General features: G+C 43.9%; 1 protein-coding gene across 1 annotated transcript in view; it reads right to left on the reverse strand.

Annotated features, from left to right (window-relative positions):
- RIN2 (Ras and Rab interactor 2) overlaps positions 1-15,965 on the reverse strand; it is a 77,357-nt gene extending 61,392 nt beyond the window's left edge. The window contains exon 1 of the mRNA XM_081205973.1: positions 15,945-15,965. The gene's annotated coding sequence lies outside the window, so the exon portion shown is untranslated. The remainder of the gene's footprint in view (positions 1-15,944) is intronic.
- Positions 15,966-20,569: the final 4,604 nt, after the last annotated feature.

A 20,569-nucleotide genomic window follows, 5' to 3' on the forward strand; every position in this document is an offset into this window, starting at 1 on the left:
GTGGTCTGGTGCGTCTTACAGAGCGAAAAATACGGTAGGTTAGGCTAAGAGATGGTGACTGGGCCAAGGTGGCCCAGTGAGCTTCATGGCTGAGTGGGGATTATGTTGTAAAACGCCCTGTGATTTTCAGATGAAGGGCAATATATAGATATTTAATAAATAATAATAATAATGATAAATAATAGATCGAGCCAACAGCCCATCTGTTCCAGCACCCTAATCTCACAGTGGCCAACCAAATGCTTGTGGGAAACCTGCAATCCGGGTTCCAGCACAAAAGCCCCTTCCCCTCCTGTGACTGCCAGCACTTGGCATTCAGAAGCCTTACTGCCCCAACTGCGGAGACAGAGCACAGCCATCATGGCTCCATGAATTTCCTCCATGAATTTGTCCAACTCTTTTTTAAAGCCATCTACGTTGGTGGCCATCACTGCCTCCCGTGGGAGAGTGCCGTAGTTTAATTGTGTGCTGCATGAAAGGGCCAAGGGGCCATTTGTTCAAACAAGGTACAACAACAGAACACACATATGATCATCTCATTTTCTGGGCCAAGACTCAGCACTCAGCCACTAAAGCTTGGGGCTTCAATTATCGCGTCAGTCAGCCACAGCCATCATCCACAAATCGAGGTCACAGAGCCAAGACACAGACTATAGTGACACACTCAACCCTCACTTTTTCTGCCAGTTTAAAAAGCCACATGTGGATGGTCATGCCATGATGAATAAGAATAAGAGATCTGGAATAAGAATAATAGATCTCAAAATATCATTTAATCCAACCCATCAACGCATGAAAAACCCTACCATTACAACATTCCTGATAGGTGGTCTTGCAAGCAGATGGTCGGTGGTTCGAATCCGCATGACAGGGTGAGCTAATGTTGTTTTGTCCCAGCTCCTGCCAACCCAGCAGTTTGAAAGCATACCAGCATGTCCAGGCAGGGCTAGCAGAGGCTCCTGCCTGAATACTGGAGAGCTGCTGCCCGTCAGTGTAGACCAGGGGTCAGCAAACTATTTCAGTAGGGGGCCGGTCCACTGTCCCTCAGACCTTGTGGGAGGCCGGAATATATTTTGGAAAAAAATATGAATGAATTCCTATGCCCCACAAATAACCCAGAGATGCATTTTAAATAAAAGTACACATTCTATTCATGTAAAAACACGCTGATTCCCGGACCGTCCGCAGGCCAGATTTAGAAGGCGATTGGGCCCGATCCGGCCCCTGGGCCTTAGTTTGCCTACACATGGTGTAGACAATACTGGGCTTGATGGACCAATGGTCTCACTTGGTTTAAGGCGGCTTCCAATACTCCTATGTGTGGTGTTCTTCCTAATGTTCAGTCAAAATCCCCTTTCTCATAATTTGGACTTGGGTCCTATCTACTGCAGCAGCCTTTGAGATATATTTAAGAATCTACCCCAACATCCCTGATCATTGGTCATTGGTCATGGTGGCTGGGGTTGGTGGGACATGCAATGGGTTGTGGAACAGCATTCCTGTCAAAGCATGGCAGGTGGCCACTATCTGCATTTTTCTGAAACAATGAACAATTTTGTTCCAACAGGCTTTCACAGAGGGAGAGGGATAAATGGGTCTTTGCCAGAAGGTGGCACCGGGTCAAGTCTCCACTGAGTCTCTGCTGAGTGAGTAGGAGCTCTATTTATCAAATTACTCCGATTAAAATGCTCAACCCTTGAAAATAAGCGCCAACTCCTGTTAGAAAAAACTTTGGGGGCTGCTGGGCTGATAATCTAATCTCCCCCTCCTTTTGAAACTATTTAAAACAACTAGAACTCCTCCCAAGCAAAGCCCTCAAAATCGTGGGCCAGAAAAAGCAGCTTCAATTATTTCTGAGTCTGAGCATGGTACTCACAAGACAGTGCTACCAAGAACTGGGAATTTCCCCCACACAATCCACTATAACTCCCCCAAAGAAAAAGCAGGTCAAAATTTCACCCTACTTTCAGCCTAAGGAAAACGAAGCAAACAATCCCGGAAATCTCCATTCTCATGAGTGGTCTATTGACCACACCTGGACTGGGAGGGAGGCAAAAACGAACGACAGAAGGGAAGGGATAGATCTAGCAACCGAATTAAAACAAGCCAGAAAAGCCAAAGAGGGCCCTGAAATATATTTGGAACAGGAACTATTCCTGAAAAACACAGAAACCATTTTAGAACAGGAAGGTGACAAATTGAAATTACAGAGTTATGACAAACTTAAAGAGAAGGTGTGAGACTAGTTACATTATTTTCAAATAAGAGAGGTTTCCAGGTGGAAAAATCAAAGTTGGAAACAGAATTGTTAGAACCCAATGCTAAGATACTATCTAGAATGTACAATCTGCTGCTGAAATGGAATACTGAGGAAGAAACGGTAAAATCTGCAATGATAAAATGGGCACAGGATATAGGATACAATATTATGTTTGCTGACTGGGAGAAGTTGTGGACCACCGGGATTAAATTTACGGCATGTAATGCCTTAAGAGAGAATATTATGAAAATGATGTACAGGTGGTACATGACTCCAGTCAAGCTTGCAAAAATATATCATTTGCCCGACAATAAATGCTGGAAATGTAAGGAAACTGAAGGTACATTCTTTCACCTTTGGTGGACGTGCCCAAGGATTAAGGCTTTCTGGGAAATGATATATAATGAACTGAAAAAGGTATTTAAATATACCTTCTTGAAGAAACCAGAGGCCTTTCTCATGGGCATAGTGGGCCATTTGGTGCCAAAGAAGGATAGAACTTTCTTTACGTATGCTACAGCAGCAGCAAGAATTCTCATTGCAAAGCACTGGAAGACACAGGATCTACCCACCCTGGAAGAATGGCAAATGCAACTAATAGACTACATGGAAATGGCGGAAATGACTGGCAGAATCCGAGACCAGGGAGAAGAGCTCGTGGAAGAAGATTGTAGGAAATTTAAAACTTATTTACAGAAATATTGTAAAATTTTTGAATGCTGATGACATTGAAATGAATTGAAGGGGCTCTAGCAACAAGGTAAAATGTAAGATGGGGTTGATAATAGATAAGTTAAATTGGATATGAATTTGCTGAACCAAATTTTAAAAAAGGGATACAAAAAAGGGAGGCGTGAGGAAGTCAGGAGAATAAGTTAACTAAAGATGAGAATTTAAAAAAGAGGGAGTTTTGTTTTTATGTGTTTTCTTTGTTTTCTTTTTTCTTTTCCCTTTTGTGTTTAATGTTTGTATTTTTGTATTTTGTGATTTTGTATTTTTCTGTTTTTGTACTTGTTTCTGAATTACTTTATTGATAAAACTTAATAAAATATTAATTAAAAAAAGAAAAAGAAAAACACAGAAACCAGGATAAACTGGACTTCCTTACCCTCACTGTCAGGAGAGAAATTAAGGTGCTCCCCCTCAGTTGAGTTGGCTGAGACAGACAAACAACTAAACAGTCCAAGGTTACAGCACCCGGACAACTACATTTTTTACCTGTCAGGGATGTTAAGTAAAGAACTGGAGCCAATTAAAAATTTCCTTTCGGAAAGTTAGTGCCTGCTTACCACCCTACCTGAATTAATTAAGAGACAAGAAGCCTCCTTCCTTCACATAACAACTAACAATATGACCAATGGAAATGAAACCCAACTGGGCCTTGATTACAAAAAACCCAAACAGAATCCAACCAGCTCAGGAGGAGGGAGGGTCCCCTTAAAGAGAAAAAACTCAATGCAAAAAAAGAAAAAGCCTAAAAATATCAAACTGGGAAGCTGAAATGGAAAGCCGCTCTGTCGGACTAAAAAAATGAATTTCCAAAAGCTCTTTAAGCTGTTGGAGAATCCAACGATAAAGAACTCAGTTTCTACAACACAAAAGAAAACCATAAACTCAGGTCCTTCAATAAAGCATCCTGAGGACAAGCCCCATGCCATAGCCGAACCTACGTCGCCCTCCAGCGGGGTTACGGGAAAACTAAAGGAAATCTCCGTTCCCAAGCAACCAACCCTTATCAAGAGGTCTCAAGGAAATCTTGTCCATTCTAACCTAACTAAAAAGGCTCACGACAAAACAGCACAGACTCAATGGAACTTAACCTTAAACAATCATACACCTGTCTTCTCAATCCTTCCCTCTTACAGAGGCCTCCCAACGTATGTACAAAGGAAAGTAAACATTCTTGAGAAAATCGATTTATATTCATTTTAAACACAAAATACACAAAACGCAAACAATAAACACAAACAAATCCATACCCTCCAACATTTCTCCGATGAAAATAGGGATGTCCCATTCCATAACGATAGTGTTACTATTTACACCCCACAAATTGCTTACTTGTTTACTTTCAAAATAATATTCCCATGATGCAGCTTCCACAATTACACCCTAATATATTTTTACTGAGTTTGCAATTTACAAATTACTATCATTTTATGACACTCCCCTGCCATTTATTTTTAAAATCTTAAGAGGTGTTCTATACATACCACATAAAACTTGTGGAATCTAGATGGTTGGGATATGTACTTCAAAATGCAGCAGTGGGAGTCATACTTTAAAATGGTTAAAACTGAAATTAAACAAGATGGCAATGTTGTTAAGGAGTGGCTATCGTACCGTTAGGAGCTTAAGAGTACCTCCAAGATCCAGAACTGCTTCTTAAAAGGCAGGTTGGCGTTTATACCAAGAGTGCCTTTCCCTAATCTTAATAATTAGGTTGCTGCTTCTACATGTGCCAGTATTTCCCATGCTGATTTATGGTTCTGAACACTTTCCTGGTAGAGCAAAAAACTTTCTTCCAATATAAATATACTGGTCTATTTAAATTTTAATATTTTATATCTAGCCCACAAATTCGAGGGTTGTTTAAAATAGCACATCTTTATCTAGGCCTTGGCAAACTTCCCTTCTTTTGACATTATTTCCTTTTCCACAGTCGGCTGAGAGCCTAGTTCATGGAGTCCACTGATACAGTGACACACAGGATTACATTGACATTCAGGAGCCAAAATACAGGAACCGTCTATGGTGCCAGTACTTGACAGATCTCTTAATTCAAATGTTGCATTGTTAGTCCAGCTGTAACTGCAAACAAAGTACGGGATTTGAAGGAGGAGGAGGAGGAGGGAGGGGGGGTCCCAACTTCCGTAAACCGTCAGAAAGAGATTCTGTTCATTCTTATAGGCTGAAAGAGAACAGGACGTACAGACTCGCTACAGGCAAAGTACAACACAGAGAAACAGGGCACAAATTTGATGTTTTCATGGGTTTATCTGTATGTTTACTCCTTCATTTGATAGATGGAGTACATCAGCTCCTGGTCAAAAACCATGGTACTTAAGGCCTCTTCAATAGGCCTTTCACCATCTTTTCTTACCCACCTGAGGTATGATTCTGCCCTCAAAACTGTGAAACAGAGATTATGGGATATTGGCTTTAGTGATTTACAATATCACTCGCATGTGACCTGTGGCCCATCTGTGTCAGGAATCTAATACCTACAGGGTTTTTTGTTATCTCCCTACCTTAAGAATTTGGCCATATCTAAGTACTGTTGTCTGTTTCCTAAAGCCAGATTAAATGTTTTCCATTCTGAAGTGCTGAGAAGATTCGCTGGTGTCACATACCAAGACAGGCTGTGCCCATTCTCCCAAGATGTTTTATTGCATTGTAATCTGTATAAACAGGTCAGAAAGCAAAGCATCTAATCAATCCAATACTAACGAAACAACCTAAAATTAATGACTTATTTTATGCTACGGTTCTCCTTGAGGATAAGTTTAATACTATTACATTGGCTGCAGCAAAATTCCTCTTGGAGGCAGTAAGAATCAGAAATCAATATTTACAGGCTAAAGCTCCTCTGTTGGCTAGTAAGGCTGATCTTCCACCTTAATAACTGTTGATATTTACTATTGTTGTACTGTGCTGTAAACCACTGAGCCTTGGGCTTGCCAATCGGAAAGTCGGCAATTCGAAAACCCATGACAGGGTGAGCTCCTGTTGTTCAGTCCCAGCTCCTGCCAACCTAGCAGTTCAAAAGCACGCCAGTGCAAGTAGATAAATAGGTACCGCTCCAGCAGGAAAGTAAACGGCGTCTCTGTGTGCTGCTCTGATTTCACCAGAAACGGCTTAGTCATGCTGGCCACATGACCCAGAAAAACTGTCTGTGGACAAATGTCGGCTCCCTTGGCCAGTAAAGCGAGATGAGGGCCGCAACCCCAGAGTCGTTCGTGACTGGACTTCACTGTCAGGGGTCCTTTACCTTTACTGTGCATTTTGGGTCTACGGACCTCAATAAAGCTGTATGTGGATTATAAAAGGCAAGCGTTTCTAACCTGACAGGTAGGAAGATAGTATTTGTTTAAATCTATAGATTATAACAAAGAATAAAAATTAAATTTTTTATCAAAACAGATATAAAGTAAAATGCTTTGAAAAGCAGTGTGATAGGAATTTTATGGTCTTAGATATATGGTAATGTTCATAACTGCACATACATAGATCAACACAGGAAAGCCAACCTGGAACCATTTTGATTCCTAAACTGAGCAAATGTTTCTCTGCATGGTAAAAATGGAAAAGCCTCCCCATTGTCTCTTCCTTCACAAATCCTGTCTCAAAGATATGAATAAGGTGTGAGCCTGTGACCTGGCCCAGGAAATAAGTATTTTACCACTACAAAAGAATGGCCAGGCTCCCCAGAAATCCAATCAAACAACTTGACAGACAGGAGATAAACTGTGACAGGAGAAAAACAACATTTAAATTTCTGTGATGTAGGTGGGATGTATTTGAGGGGTGGTCTTAGGTTACACCCCTTCTGTGATGTATGCATAATGTTTCTGGGGGTGGTCTTGATCTAGAGGATGGGAATTTCAAAAGTCTTTATAAGGCCTTGCAGGCCATTGTTCTGGGTCCTCCTCCTTTCCTGCGGGTGAGGGGAGCACCCTGTTGCAACAGACCAATAAAGATCAAGCTTACTAGCTGCTTTGCTTCTCAATATTCTCTGGTTGGCCTCTGTTATTTTCTCCTACCAATAGGGAACCTATGTAAGGACTCTATATGGGCTCTTGGATACCCCATAAGGGAAAAGGGCATATTTTTATTTACAACAGCAGGATGAATAAATGACCAGCAGGCAGATGTATGAACACCCCATAAGCAAATTAGGATAAATGCAAGACAAATATTCATTGTCATATTAACCACCCCATGAACAAATCAGGACAAATGCTCATCAAGACTAGATATAATATAACCTCCAAATAAGATTTGTCTAAGCAATTCAGGATGCTTGTTCAACAAAGAGGAAGCCAAAACTGACTCTGGCCTAACCATTCCACTTTCACTTTTCTCCAGTTTTGGGACCACCCTACTTCCTGTTTTGCCTATTTCAGGCACTGATTAAAGTCAATTAAAAAGGCAAATTGGCTCAAATTTAATGGGGTGGAAGTATGGAGAGTTCCAGTCTCTTCCCCATCCCAGTGTCCAACAACAAAGAGCAACCAAGATGAAAACAAGCTCATAAAACATCAGTTGTCTGATCATTGCAGTTTGAAATTCTATGTGGATTTCCAGATATTGCTTTTGTTCAGTTTGACTTCAGTGAGCTGTGTATACAAATAGTTACAGGATCTGCCCTTTAAATAGTTCAGCAATGTGAACAAAGAAATTGAAAGTCTGCTCATTGTACAAACAAAAATAAGTGAGGGGCCCTCAATCATGCGATCACCATGGAGAAAGCCACCTGTGAGCACCTTTCATAGACAAGCCTAACCACCTCCAACTAAGGACAGGATCTTACAAACTATTCAGATTGCTAATACAGTAGTGTAGTCTGCAAACATGTGTGACTTTAAACTTTACTCCAGTTTTATTGTTTACAGATTCCTAACCCCTTCTTTCAGTTCTAAATATTTCTTAAAATGTAATTTAACAATTTTGTGTATGTGTGTGTGTGTGTGTATCTCACTACCAAGATGCACATTCAACTACAGTCATTTTAAGATTGTACATTACTCTCAAAAGCAGCCCCAACAAGGCTTGGATTGCATTTTGAGATCTGCCCTAGTGCAATTATTTAGCTCTCTGAAACTTTGCCCCTTATCTAACATACCAAGTGCCAGGTGTTATTCATTAACAGAGTAGACCTAAGCAGGAATTTAGCAAACCAGGAAAAAGTGGATGAGAAAACTTCAAGGCAGAGTGCAAAGGTGCTGAACCTGGGGATAGCAGAAGTCATGAAAGATAAAACATTATCAACAGAAATACCAGAGGATCAACTTTCACTCTCTAGGAATCTGCGTCTAAAGAAAAAGATGAGGAAGAGGGAACATTAGTACTACAGTGGTACCTCGCAAGACGAATGCCTCGCAACACGGAAAACCCGCAAGACGAAAGGGTTTTCTGTTTTGGAGGCGCTTCGCAAGACGAATTTCCCTATGGGCTTGCTTCGCAAGAAGAAAGCCCATAGGGAAATCTCCGGGGACCTCTTTTAAATGCTGGTGGTGGGGAGCAAAGCCTTTCCCCCCCTCCGGCCTTCAGAAGAGGTCCAGGAAGGCCGGTGGGAGCCGAAAGGCTTTCCTCCCCACCGCCAGCATTTTAAAAGCAGTCCGGGATAGCAGGGAAGCGCTTCCCACTATCGCGGACGGCTTCTGAAGGCGGACGGGGGGCGAAAGTCTTTGCTCCCCCCTGCCTGCCTTCCCGGGAGAGCGGAGAAAGGCAGCGCGTTTCTCCGCTGTCCCGGACGGCTTTTGAAGGCAGGCGGGAGGGGGCAAAGACTTTTGCCCCCCGCCCGCCTTCAGAAGAGGTCCAGAACCTCTTCTGAAGGCGGGCGGGGGGCGAAAGTCTTTGCTCCCCCCTGCCTGCCTTCCCGGGAGAGCGGAGAAAGGCAGCGCGTTTCTCCGCTGTCCCGGACGGCTTTTGAAGGCAGGCGGGGGGGGGGCAAAGACTTTGTCCCCCCTGCCTGCCTTCCCAGGGGGCAATTTTAAAATGCCGCCCGCCAGCATTTTAAGATCGCCCCGGACAGCGGAGAAGTCCTCCGCTGTCCCGGGGTTTTTTAAAATGCTGGGGGTGGGAAGAAAAGCCCTTGCCCCCCCCCAGCCTTCAGAAGAGGTCGGGGGACAGACTGTCCCTGGACCTGGTCTGAAGGCGGTTTCCATAGGAACGCATTAATTGATTTTCAATGCATTCCTATGGGAAACCGTGCATCGCAAGACGAAAAACTCGCAAGAAGAAAAAACTTGCCGAACGAATTAATTTCGTCTTGCGAGGCACCACTGTACTGGTATTTGAGATTTCACTGTTTTGAAAGTACTGTATTTCACACAGGATTGGAATTTATCCAGAGGTTCACAAATTATGGCTTAGCATAATAATCACTCATCCCCCTTCCCAAACCCTCTGCACATGCCTCAGAACTTGAGAGAGGTGGGGCCTTCTCGTACCATACTGCACTTTGAAACCACACCACAGAAGCACAATGTAAGAAACCACAGCTTACCTTCCACAACTGGAAGAAGAGGAATGCACATAGCACACTGGGCTTTGGATGTTGCAGAAACACTTCTGGCTTGGAAAAGTTCTGCAGAGCAACCTAAGAAATTCATTGAGTGGCATTCATTTAACTGAGAGTAGACCTACTAAAACTTAATAAAATTAATAGACCTAACTTAGCCATGCTGATTAACTTCAATGGGTCTACTCTGTAAAACATAGCTGACTACCATTCAGTGTCAGTTTTGGAAGAGTAAAAGGAAAGTGGTTTCACATGTTGCACTGAATACAGACACTCCAAAATTCAGTCCATTTTTGAAAGGTTATGGGCATCAAGCCAGGCCACATGAAAGACTCTCCTTCCACCACAGGACCCAATGGCAGTCTCGATTATTGGATATTTGTGTTTCCCTGTGAGGGTTCTTCTTCAGAGACACCAGCCATTCCAGCACATGGCCAATGGGAAAAGCTGGACTATGTCACTTAACTGGGAGCAAAGCAGGACAGGCCCTTACGATCTGATCACTCCATCATGCAAATATATTTGACATATAGTAAGCCCTCAATTTACGTTGGGGTAAAACTGTCGAAGCCTCTCTGCACGCTATTTGAATAACAGTCTGTAAATATCAAATAAGGCAGTGTCAGCAATCATGATCACTGGTGGGGTGGGGTGGAGGGAATACAAACTTGTGGGCCAGTGTTGATTGCTTTGACTGCAACATCCTTACCAGTGCTTCTAATTACTGCAGAGTAATTCTGTAAAAATTACAACCAATGATTCATTTTTCATTTTTCATATATAGTTAACATATATATATATATATATATATATATATATATATATATATATATATATATATGTTTCATATATAGTTAACATGTTCTATATCATGTTAAACTTTGGAAATGATATTAGTGTGAAAGAACCTTGGAAACTGACTTTAACGAGTCTGAATTCCAGTCATCACTAACAACATGTTGTGTATAGCTCAGCTCATCAAGACTTCTGACACTCACACACACACAAGTTTGCATGAAGTCAGTGGTGTTCATTTCTATGAGCAAAGCAAATAAATTTACTTTCACATACTATGTAAGAATTCCTGATGGGTTTAGTAATTTTCTGCAATGAAAAGACACTTGCTCAAGACTGGATTGCTTTCTGCTCTTTTCCAAAACTTGATGTCGCTTATGAACAAACTGCTACTCAGTGGACCTGCTGCATATTTTCTCTCTCAAACATAATCTGTCACAAAGTCCAAACTGGTACACTTGTCCTTTGCTGAAAGCTTAACCAGTTACAGAACAGTGGTGCTTGTGCGCTCTCCGAATCTTAAAAGGATCACAAAGTTCTTGGAAGAGAGCCAGCCCATCCAAAATTTTCGGACCATTGTTTAGAATTTGGGTCAGTAACAGGGCTATAAAAGAAAAGCAAAAATCTACAGCTGTCTAGAAAGTTTATGCTGTCTTCTGTGAACTGGGAATATTTTACTGCCCATTCAAGAAACAGCCTCTCTTTCTGGACAGATCAGACAAAACTGGAGTGTAGCAAGAGACAGGAAATTACTAGCAGTGAGCAGACTAAGTGTGGTTTTCCTACTTTTAACCTAAAAGTCACAGAATCGCAGAATTGCAGAGTTGGTGTTTAACTGAATGTTTTCAGATTTTTAGTTCTGACTGAGTGAATGCAACCAGTAATTCAATAAGTTCACTAGCAGAACCATACTTTTCTAAGGTAGAAAACACATGAACCAGTCAATACTCTAAAATAAGCGCCTTTCTAACTCTGCTTTTGGGGGGGGGGGTATTGAGTTCTTGAAAAGTTTTCCAAGTGTTCCTCAATAACTAACTCTATAATGGATCTGTAAAGGAGAAGAAAGACAGATTGCCTGTAACCTCCCTTGCAAAGTGCATCAGCAGAGAAATGCTGAAGATGTTCTATGGCAGGGGTGTCCAAACTTTTTTCAAAGAGGGCCAGATTTGATGAAGTGAAGGGCTGTGAGGGCTGACCAAAGTTGTTGAGCTCTCTTTAGGATTGAAGTTGTTGAGGTTTTTTTAGGACTGAAGTTGTCGAGGGTTTTTTAGGATTTTACCCCAGGAAATAAACTGCCACAGGGGCTGGATTAAACCGACTGGCAGGCCGGATTAGGCCCCTGAAACGGATCTTGCACATGCCTGTTCTATGGAGTACGTTGATACTTATGAATCATGTGCATGCCACTATCTCCGCAATGGCAACTGCACAAAGATTCCTTTGCAGGTAAATTCTTGTGGGAAATGTTCCAAAAGATTGGAAAGCTTGATAATATATTCATAAGAGGAGCCTCAGACTCATGAAAATGACTGAGTCATTTTCTGTGGGGGGGGGGGGAAACATGTCTTATGGCTGTCTCATGCTTTTGTATGAGTTCTCAATATTTCCCTGTCAACAGAGGGTAAGCCTGCCACCACTTCATATTATTTTGTTATAGCAGCCTCTCGCATTGTGTCACTATGCCATGGAAAACTGCAGAAAGGTTGTGTCAATACAATCAAGTTATTCTTAGGTTTCAAAACCGTATTTTAAACTGTTTGACCCTCATACATTTGAAGAGAATCCATCGAGTTTCTGGGGAGAGGTAGTATAGTTTGTCCACCTTCTCACGCTGCACTCAGCTCTCACCTGTGGCTCCTAGAAGCTATCAGCATTCCAGGAAATGGATTTGACTGACCAGCTAAACCAGGTGAGGGTAACCAATGGGTCTCAAACCCTCAGTGAGTTAGGGACTTCCCCTGCATGCGATGACAGGCTCCGGTGGATTGAGTGGACGAGACCAATAGTGGGTTCATCCGTTAAGAAGGTGGCTTCTGCATACGCTATAGGGGGAAATGAGGAGCAGGTGGGGCTTGTCAACATGGGAAGATAGCCCATCTAGGAGAAGGAAAACTCTGATCCTAAGCAGCCACTGCCTTGTAGGATATCTTCAGGAAAAGAAAAGGCTAAGGAATAAACTCTACACAAATCCAGAGTGGAGCCCCTAAAACAGTTGGAGGGCGCCTCTTTCCAACAACTCCTCCAGCCAAACATATTGCTCTGCTTCACTTTGGACCACACTAGCAAGGCCGAGGGGAAGGGTCTTCTTGTCTGGGCAGCCCAGGACTTCCATTTACATACTGCCCAGGCTTGTGCCCCAGGGAGGTCACTCCATTGTCTCTCAAGGCAGATGGATAACAACAACAACAACAATCACCATGTTAATGCGACTGCTCTAAAAAACTAGAGCAGTTCAAATTTTCATTTACCAATTTGACATTGTGGAAATACACAGGTTAAGAATAGATTTACAAGAAAAGCAACAGAAAAAGAGGAGTGAAACAGCCTGGCTTTCTGGTAAACACTGAGAGCCATTGTCAGCCAGAAAAAAATCTCTTATGGGACTCTGTGGTGAAAACCCTATTAAAATGCTGCACTGGGAGTTAGCAGAGCTGCATCGATTCAATTTTTCACTAGATGAGCCTTCCTCAAATGTTTTGAAATGTAATGCCCACCAGTCCCATCTAGTACAGCCTAGATAGCTGAGAGCTGTCATCTGAAACACCTAGAGATTACCAGGTTCAGGAAGGTTGCACTAGGTATGCCAATAGGATAGTGGTGGTATGTGATTCTAGTCTTCCTCTCTCTCCAGTCCTCCCGATGGGGAAACAACTCTTGCCTGTCTCTTCCACATGTCATGGTCTTCCCATGTGCAATGTTCACATGCCACTTTCAACTGTCCCAAGGTCTGCATGGCACTTCAAAAGACCACTGGAGAAACATTAAACATTGCTGCTTATCACACAGATGTCCCATATAGAGATGGATAGCAGCCACACATGGGGCCTTCCAAATAAATACGGTAATAAATAATAAAACCCATTGGTAAGACAGAAACAAAACAGAAACTTTGCTATGTTATGCACATTCTGTACCATGTAATCTGAGTACTTTCAATAATTGTTTTATTGCATTTTGCCCCCATGTTAGATAAACACTAATAAAGTTATTACTCATACAGACGTACCTTGGAAGTCGAACGGAATCCATTCTGGAAGTCCGTTCGACTTCCAAGGCCTTGATCAAAAATCCTGCAGAAAATGTTTGGTCCAAAGTCTACTATCAGCAAATAAGCATTTTTATGTTGACAGAACAAAAATTCATTTTTAGGCTTCTTTAGCTCTTTCTATAGGGGATGCAGGTGGCGCTGTGGGTTAAACCACAGAGCCTAGGACTTGCCGATCAGAAGGTTGGCAGTTAGACGGGGTGAGCTCCCATTGCTCGGTCCCTGCTCCTGCCAACCTAGCAGTTCGAAAGCATGTCAAAGTGCAAGTAGATAAATAGGTACCGCTCCAGCGGGAAGGTAAACGGCGTTTCTGTGCGCTGCTCTGGTTCGCCAGAAGCGGCTTAGTCATGCTGGTCACATGACCTGGAAGCTGTACGCCGGCTCCCTCGGCCAGTAAAGCGAGATGAGCGCTGCAACCCCAGAGTCGGCCACGACAGGACCTAACGGTCAGGGGTCCCTTTACCTTTACCTAGCTCTTTCTATGCAGATTTTTCCAAAAAGGACTACAACAACACTCCCCCCTGCTTTTTTCCACCTTCAATACATCCTTAATTCACAATTACAAACCAATGTGAAATTTGCATTTATTATTACAGCTAGTTCAAATATTTAACATTGGTTCTAATGCATACATACAAATATTTCTTTACCTGTGCATGCGCACCTTTAAAAAAAGATCCAGGAAGTGTGCAGGAACAAGTTAGCAGCTGGGAAGAGCAATTTAAATCCTGATCCACTGTGCTGAATGAGATTAGGATGGGATGGAGTTGTCCCTCCACCCAGCCATGCCCAGCTCTGCCGTGGGCAAGGAAGCCACACTAGCAAAGAATGTCCCAACATGCCCACTAAATCTGCTGGAAAATACCACCAGAATTATCCCTGCCTGAAATGGGGTATTTTGGAGGCAGTACTGTATCAGCACAGGATTTGCTGGATCCCAAGCTGGCCCTGCTTCTGCCATCATGTGATGGCAATGGGCCTGATCCAAGTCTCTTTGCTGCACCAGCATGGGAGCAAAGAGGTCATTTCAGCACTACCACCCTTCTTCCCTTGTTCACACAGGTGGAGGGGCTGAAGATGGGGTGGTGGTTGCACCATCAAGCCCTCCCACCGCTGGCCAGCGACTTGGTCTTCAGCCTTCATTATCATGTTTCACAATGGGAAAAATGAAGTCTTCTGCTTTAGGGAGGGGACAATAACCATTCTGTTTGCTTGTTTGTTTTTAATTCTTAATACCAAAGTATTGTGCAAGTGTGGTGTTTACCTGACCAAGGCTTGCACAAGAGGAATAAAAAGATCTTACATAAGACCTTTGAATTAATTCTTTATTTTATTTAAAGCCCAGTTTCAGTTTCCCAGGTAATTTCTTTCACTTACTCACTCATTTATTTACATACCCCACCTTTTCCTCTAAGGAACAGCTACAGAGGCCCACAGTCACCCAATGAGCTCCATTCTAAGTGGAGATTTGAGCCCTGGTCTCCGAGCATCTAGTCCACACTCCAATCACTACACCACACTGGCTCTACTGGAGATCTTGAGGAAACAGCTCCTCTTGACCAGATTGCTTCAGCTCAAGTGTGTCTTTTAGCTATTGGTGGAAATGGGCACCTTCATTATCAACTGTGTTGCTCTATAAGCAAAATGGCTCGGAATGGAAGCAATAGTGTGGCTTTGGAGGCCACTCACTGAGACTCTCTACAAGTGACAAACTGCCCACCAAGAAAAAATGTGCTAAGGATCAGTGGGCAGATGTGGAACAGCTTACAGTATTCGTTACTTTTCAGGTTTTCCACAGTAATGTTTCCAGATTAAATGTTAAGCATTGCAGGCGTTTTGATGACAAGCTGTGGAAGCTGCAAAAAACTTGCCTGCAAGAAGGAGCAGCTCCGAACTTCTGTCTGGAAGCGCCCCGTGTTCCATAACATGGGTGCCAACTCCCTGGGGTCCCAGCACCCACCAAATTCCCACAAACTTTGGTGCCAGGGCCACGCTGGCCCTCCTGCTCCAGCATCTACACCGGACGGAGCAGGGCTTGGGAATTTGGGGCAAGCGGCTGAGGCGCAATTGGGAGGCTGGCAAAGCGCAAGAGAGCCCCCTGCTTGGCCCCCGCCCGGGGGACCCGAAAGGCAGGTACCAGATTCCAGGGGAAGTCCGGAGCGGCACTCGGAGCACAGCCCCCTCCCCTCAAAAGAAATGCCTCGGAAGCCAGCACACTTCAGGATGCGACCCCTTTCTTTCCCCGAAGGCAAAGCGTCCCCGGGACCAGAGCGACCTCCCCCCCTTCCAAAGTGCTCTCGGGGGGGGGGGCGACACTTGGCTCCCGGAGCAGCTGCCTCCTCCTCCTCCTCCTCCCCCGGCGCGGCTCCGCTCCTTACCTGGCGAGGCGGGCTTGGTCTGGCTGGGTCTGGCCGGCCCCCCCGCCCGTCTCTCGGGGCGGAGCGGCGCTTGGCGGGACCCCTTCCTCGGGGCCGAGCGGCTCCCCCACCAGGCGCGCCAGGCCAGCCGACTCCGAGGAGAGGAAGAGGAAGTGGCTCCTGGACGAGGCCGGGAGCAACAGGCGGGAGCGAGCGAGCGAGCGAGGGAGGGAGGGAGGGAGGGAGGGAGGGAGAGGCGGCCAGGCTGGCGCTTCAGGAATCGGGGGCGGCGCGGGTGCTGCGGGTGCCCGGCTGCGGCGAGGGGGGCTCCGCGCAGCGTCAGAAAAGTGTGCCTCTGAGGACGTCCAGAGCGCTTTCCCCTCCCTCGCATCTGGGCGAGGGCGGGAGAGCACTGCTTTCCCTGGCTTGGGGGGTCAGGTTTAGCCGCGCGACCTCGCCAGGCGTGCCTCTGAGCATGCCCAGAGGGCTTTTCCTTCGCCAGATCTAGTTCTACGCGGACAGCAGTGCTCGCTGCGCGCCCTGCGCGAAAGTGCCTTTTGTTGCTCCGCGGCGCAGGGCTGAGGAATCAGTGCGAAGCCCGCCGCTCCTTCCCTTTGGCTCCCTTTAAAGAACCGGCCTGCCTGCCTGCCTTCTTTCTTTCTTTCTTTCTTTGCGATTGACTCCCCGCTCCCTTCCCAGGACGGCGGAAAATATGCAGCGTGCAAGGGGGAGACGCGAGAGGCTTCGTGCTCCGCCAGCTGCCATCCAAACATTCCTCGGCGGAAGTTTTGCCGGGCTGCGTGACTGCCGCCCAAGTTCTGGAAAACACTGCAGAAAGAAGAAAAGGCATGAAGGATTGGGATGTTCACTGCGCTGTCTCTTAGCTCTACTTGGCACCTCTGCATATGCCCAGCTTTAAGTTAAATCAGGCTCGGAATATGGATTTGTTTTATGTATGTACTCGTGCTCCCCTTTAATATTTACATTTATTAAAAGCTGCTAACCGCAATTATTGACAACACAATAATTGTGAAGCTTTTATCAACTTGTGACACACATTTTTTAAAGCCCATACAGTAAGTCCCACTAAATCCCGTGGAGACCTTTCTCAGTAAGTACAGTAAGTCCACAACTTGTGTGCAGTTGTATTTCAGTGCATGGAAGAAAAAAAGAAGAAGAAGAAGAGGCAGAAAGGAGGCAGGGTTCAGGGAAAAATGACTTTGGTAATCCCACCTGCCACTAAACCCAATGGGTTTTGACTATATGTGATTTTGGCTTTAGGTGCAGTCCCTGGAACATAAGCCCCAAGTAAGTTGTGGGCCTACTATATGCCTAAGATGTGGCTAGAAAACTCAACAAGCACCAGGTATGGTACCAGGCAGAGGGCCTTCTTGGTGCTGGTGCCTGCCCTGTGGAACGCCCTCCCATCAGATGTCAAGGAAATAACTGTCTGACTTTTAGAAGACATCTGAAGGCAGCCCTGTTTAGTGAAGTTGTTAATGTCTGATGTTTTATTGTATTTTTATATTTTGTTGGAAGTCGCCCAGAGTGGCTGGGTATTAATAATAATAATAATAATAATAATAATAATAATAATAATAATAATACCAACCACATTCAAGTTAGAATGTTGACAGCCCCTGAGCTGTCTGAAGATGGCTATTATATCTCCTCTCAGTCTACACTTATCCAGGCTAAACATATTCAACTCTCTCAACCATTCCTCATCAGGCTTGGTTTCCTGACTCTTGATCATCCTGGTTGCCCTCCTCTGCACACATTGCAGCTGGTCAATATCCTTAAATTGTGGCTCCCAGAACCAGACACAGTATTCTAGGTGTAGTCTGACCAAGGCAGAATAGAGTGGGACTATTACTTCCAGATCTCTATACTGCTTTTGATGCAGCCGAGAAGAGCATTAGCTTATTTTGGTGCTGCATCACATTGTTAACTCATATGAAGTTTGTGGTCTACTAAGATCCCTAGATCCTTTACACATGTACTACTGACAAGCCAGGTGTTCCCCATCTTATATTTTGGCAGCTGGTTCTTCCTGCATAAATATAGAACCTGACATTTGTCTCTATTGAAATTCATTTTGTTAGCCTAGAACCAGTTATCCAATTTGTTAAGGTCATTTTGTATTCCGATTCCATCTTCTGCGGCATGAGCTACCCCTCCCAGTTTGATGTCATCTGCAGATTGGATGAGCATCCCTTCAATAACTTCATCCAAGTGTCTAGATTCAGGTAGGTAGCCGTGTTGGTCTGACGCAGTCGAAATAAATTTAAAAAATTAAAAATTGTTCAGTAGCACCTTAGAGACCAACTGTTTGTTCTGGGTATAAGCTTTTCTTCAGGTATCTGAAGAAGTGTGCATGCACACAACAGCTTATACCCAGAACAAACTTAGCTGGTCTCTAAGGTGCAACTGGCCATTTTTTAAATTTTTAAATTTATTTCATCCAAGTAGTTTATAAAGATGTTGAACAGGCACGGAACCCTGTGGCACAGAACTGACAGGGCAAGAAAGTACAAGAACAAGAGAATTTGTTGTTGTTTAGTCGTTCAGTCGTGTCCGACTCTTCGTGACCCCCTGGACCAGAGCACGCCAGGCACTCCTGTCTTCCACTGCCTCCCGCAGTTTGGTCAAACTCATGCTGGTAGCTTCGAGAACACTGCCCCACCATCTCGTCCTCTGTCGTCCCCTTCTCCTTGTGCCCTCCATCTTTCCCAACATCAGGGTCTTTTCCAGAGAGTCTTCTCATGAGGTGGCCAAAGTCTTGGAGCCTCAGCTTCAGGATCTGTCCTTCCAGTGAGCACTCAGGGCTGATTTCCTTCAGAATGGATAGGTTTGATATTCTTGTAGTCCATGGGACTCTCAAGTGTCTCCTCCAGCACCACAATTCAAAAGCATCCATTCTTTGGCGATCAGCCTTCTTTATGGTCAGAGAATAGCTTTTTAAAAAGGTGAGATCATTCTGAAGTCAGATTCTCTGTCTAATAAAATCCTCCTGCGAAATGTCTGTTAGTGGTGTCAGTAGTTTTCTTTGAGGTTGTGTATTCCTAAGCACATTTATTATTAGCAGGTTTCAATTAATGCTCTAAGATGCTGCTTTACCTTCCTGAAGATATCACAAGAAATCACCTTTTAGGAAAGCAGTATGTCGCTGATGGGCTAACTTCATTTGCTTTGTTAAGGACTGTTGCATTGATATAGATACATACATATGCATACTTTGCTCTCTTTTATAGATTTGGCTTGTATATCAGAAGGATGTTCTTCCTTTTTCCTCTGAATGCTAACTTTGTCTCTCTTTTAGCAGCTGGAAGGGAAGTGGGACTGAAGGCTTAACCTTGTGAAAGGAATGAATGCCAGTTGCTTTAGCAGTAGCCAAATGGAAATGTATTCATAGTTTCCCCAGTGGTTTGTTAGGAACATTTCCTTCATGCCATATTTATAGGATACATTTGGGGCCTGGCTCCTGCCAATACAAATTTTTTTTCAGCCACATAGCTTATTGGGTAACCTTGGGCTAGTAATTCTCTCCCAGCCTAACCTCCTTAATAGTTGTTTTTTAATCCTGTGTATTGGTTTATTTATTACAGAAGTTTATTCTGTCCCATCTTTCTATAATGGGCACTCAAGGTGGCTTAAAACAGACTGAAAGCAATAAATATAACAATGAAATAATAAATGGCAGCAGTTGAAAATATTTATATGGGAGACCAAATCAGTTAAATGAATTGCCCCTGAAAGAGCTGACTTCCAAGAACAATGCAGAAGAAGGTGCCCTCTTTCCTGACTCTAGAATGGAATGGCGTGTGGGAAGGGGAAACTCTGTGTTCTTCCCTAATTTACTTGGCGGGAGGGTAGAATAAAAACCTAATAAAGAAACCTCTCCAATAAGAAGTGATAATTACAAGTTGCCTTATAGGTTTGTGGTACATACTTATTTTTAAAAATGATACCACATTTTCTTAAATATAATCCATCGTAACGAAACAAAACTAAGGAGAATAATGGAGGGTACATAAAAGCTGTGCAGATACTGTACAAGTATATTTTCCTCTTCGTTCTAAATAACTAGTTCCTTGGACCACAGAGGTGTTATGTCTTGTGCAGACTCCATCTTGAAAGTGTCCAAATATTTCCCTAGGATGAGGTAAAGGATTTGGAGCATGAAAGATGCTAGTGAGTTCTCTCTGGAGTATCTTCTGCTTGTGCAAAGTATTAACGCTCAAAAGTGCTCCCAGCCAGTAACACAGCCCCTCCAAGTGTCCCTATTTTCCAGGGGCAGTCCTGGTTTCCGATTGGATCCCAGAATGCCCTGCTTTTTCTTAGGACAACCCTATTTTCACTGGATAAATGTTGGAGGGTGTGGTACCCGACAAGCTCTTGGGAAGAGATTTGGGAGTGAATTAGGCAGTATCAGAATGGGACGCAGGTCAGGCTGATTTTAAGGTAGAACAGTAGTTTATTTTGTGCCACCCAGAATGCCAGAAACTCGATTATTAGAGAGTGTTACCCTTCTTGTATTCTGCAGGAATTTCAGAAGGTTGTTAAGTCTGCAAATATCTAAATTAGGAATAGGCAACTGAGGCCCTTATTTGGCACCTGTAGCCCTGGCTTTAAGGAATTTCTTA

This window comes from Podarcis bocagei, assembly GCF_964188305.1.
Source record: "Podarcis bocagei genome assembly, chromosome: 8".
Lineage (NCBI taxonomy): Eukaryota > Metazoa > Chordata > Lepidosauria > Squamata > Lacertidae > Podarcis > Podarcis bocagei.